This window comes from Aplysia californica, unplaced genomic scaffold, assembly GCF_000002075.1.
Source record: "Aplysia californica isolate F4 #8 unplaced genomic scaffold, AplCal3.0 scaffold00035, whole genome shotgun sequence".
NCBI lineage: Eukaryota > Metazoa > Mollusca > Gastropoda > Aplysiida > Aplysiidae > Aplysia > Aplysia californica.
In genome coordinates, this window is record NW_004797305.1 from 1825734 (window position 1) to 1828747 (window position 3014).

General features: G+C 39.0%; 1 protein-coding gene across 5 annotated transcripts in view; it reads right to left on the minus strand.

The window, feature by feature from the left end:
• Positions 1-290, minus strand: part of LOC101852752 (2-oxoglutarate and iron-dependent oxygenase domain-containing protein 2) — a 9865-nt gene extending 9575 nt beyond the window's left edge. For 3 of the 5 annotated variants that reach the window (XM_005091758.3, XM_013091411.2, XM_005091755.3), the window contains exon 1: positions 173-289. The gene's annotated coding sequence lies outside the window, so the exon portion shown is untranslated. Of the gene's footprint in view, positions 1-168 lie in introns of all 5 variants that reach the window. The other 2 variants (XM_005091756.3, XM_035973877.1) reach the window with 2 other exon arrangements.
• Between the last annotated feature and the right edge of the window lie 2724 nt (positions 291-3014).

Consider the following 3014-nt stretch of genomic DNA (forward strand, 5'->3'; position numbering starts at 1 on the left):
TCTGTGGTTTAGGGTGAACGCAAAATTTGGTGAACGCGCACCGGGTGAGAATAGCCACAAGACTCGCCTGCACTATTCTCAGAGGTGGCCTTAATTATTAAAGAGAATAGGAAGAACGACATAGACAACCACATTCCTTCTGAGCAAACAAAGGAACAAACAGCTTACTAACTTTGTAAAGGCTCCCTAAGGGAAGCAGGACACGTCTACAGAGGGTGAAGAATGTATAAAGTTGTTTTGGTAGATCTCTTGGTCTACCGTGTTATTGTTATTGTACAACAAAAAATCGAAGAGAGTTACTTCCCTGGTTGACGTCGTCGTTTTTATGATTCGTTTTTTAAAAAATCAGAAAAAATCAGATAAAATATAATAGTTTCGACCTTTATATTCCTCTTCATCCGCACCTATCATGGATGAATTCCGTTCCCAGTGTACCAGAATTTAATTCTTCTGTCTTTTTCCAAGCACTGATACATACTACATTACTGCCCTTTGTTTCTCAACTGGGATGGTTCTAACAGCTGGATAGATCTACATGAAATATTGTGAGTTACTTTCTGACATGAAGATTTTCCCGAGTTTGCAATAATACGCGCAAACTACTGTGTAAAGCACATAAATCAATTGTAGGGTGAAATCTATACGTCATGACATTACTTGATAGTGGCCTACGTGATGACTGAAAAACTCCGTAAGAGACGTCAGTGGGTAGTTGGCAGTCATAGGGTAAGGATGTAGAAAAGTGAGTAGGGGAGCTCTGAAAGGAAGAATAGCGGACCACTAGGCCAGGCGCCATAAAGTAGTTCCGCCCAGCAGTTACTGGTGGTCCGGTAAAGTACAATCTTACCTTCTTGACATTTCGTTCTTGCATAAACATAGATTTAGATCTAGTGTAGCTTGGGGTTTTTTGGTGGGGGTTTTTTTTCACTGTTATGTGAAATGGCCTTCACCCAGCCCATTAAATAAACTAAAGCTGAAACTTATCTCTACAACTTATAAGTTACTCTCTGTGCTGTTCTGAGTGAGTCTGTGCTAGATCTATAGACCATAGGCCTACTACTTTACTCTTTCCGGACTTATCGCCGATATATCAGATGGGGTGCCTCAGTTTTGTTTCCTTTTAACATGATCCATTATTTATAAGTACTTTTTATTGTTGTTGAAAACTTGGAAAGGGTTTAGGAAACGGAAACATCTAGATCTAATCTACTTTTACTTTGTCAAAGCGTCAGTCAGTTGAAAAACGAGTAAATTAGTTCTTGCGGTCTTGCATCAACAAAACGATCTATCTAACCGGACTCAGTATAAATATCATTTACATAACTCAAACAGAAATTGGAATATTGCATTCAAATAAAAAGCTGCACATTCAAAAATGTTTGGAGTCTGCTCTTGGCCCGTATTGTTATTGTATGACAAGATAGCTATGCTGATTCACTAAGACTTTCACAAGTTTAGTGTGTCTAATTTTTTCCCTCAAAATGTATTTTTCTCACCACCATCGCCATTTCTAACCCTTGTAATGCATACTTATGTTCATAATTAATCCTTGTTTCATGTTGGAATGTAATCCTTATTCAATTTCCTTCAATTTGACAATTTGATATATCACATGTTACGTAGTGATGGTATACTAATATGAAGTTATTTTGTACATCACCTGTGTAGCCGAATCTAGTAGGTACCAGAAACTAAATTTTCCAACTAGCTGTATGCCAAATGTATCTGTTCCATTTGAAAGGCCTATATCCACTGAGCATTTTGGTACCATTCTTTAACATCTCCGTCAATTTTAAAGAAAATTGTAGTTGTTTAAAATTTAATCAAATTTGTTAAAGTCAGTCACTGGCTGCAATCCCATGTTTGACAGACAATAAAAAAAGTACCAAGTGCACTAAACATCTCCACATTAACAGAGTACAATCACTATAACAAATATATGGAGCGTAATTTTTTTCAAGACTGTGAGATCTTTACAAATCAGTATTTTATCGCCTCAAACACGATGATCTGTCTTTATTTCGACAAAAACACCGAGCGTTGACCCGGCCGGCGCTGCATCGGCCCCCGCGGCGAGCGAGTCGGCTTATACTGTAGTGTACCCCGCGTGCGGGGTCACATGCTTTCAGAGTCTCGCGGAAGGATTGATGAAAAATAATTCCAAGTTAATTACTTTATTCTAATAGGAAATAAACTGACCTTTCAATTGATATGTTTTATAAGCCGGTATTTTACATATTTTGTGTAAAAAGTGATCTTTAAACATTTTGACGGTATTTTTGAAAGCTTTCTATAAAGACACCAAAGGCTAAACTTATATCACGGGAAAGCCCGTTTAAAGCTCTACAGTTCTCCGCCAATGAAAAGACGATATTTAATCATCCCTCGTTCCGCGAAGCATTTGAATGCACGCGTGTCAATTTTTCAACCGGCCGGCCTCGCATTCCGACCACGAGGGGCTTCGCTTTCGTCGGCGATTCTCCAGCTCCTAATAATCGGACATATAAACAACTTACACCATTGCAACGAGGAAAAGCTGAACTTTTACAAGGTGTACGGCATTTGGTGTTTTATAGCGAAAGTGCAAAGAAACAGCGTTCAGAATTAACCCGATTTTACCGATACCACGCGGTCGGAAGGCCGCGAGTGCCCGCGAGGCCGTGTTTACGCTACCTAAATCTAGTCACAAGTGAATTACCTCTACACCCCAAAACAACTACGTTCTGAAAGAGAAAACTGCTGATCGTAGCACACCTGAGGGGGTTGAGAATAACGAGACACAAATAGACAAAAATTGTAGATCTAAAAATCTAGATCTAGACTACATCTAGATCTAGATTAGATTCTAGATTCTAGATCTAGATCTAGTCTGAGTCTATTCCTTTTTCATTTAACTTTAACGAACAGCTTTGACAGTAACAGTTTAATTATTGAAAGTGGCTATTCTCACCCGCCCGGAAGTTCTCGCAAGATCAACTCCTCCCCTCTTCTCTCTCTCTCTGTCTCTTTCTGAA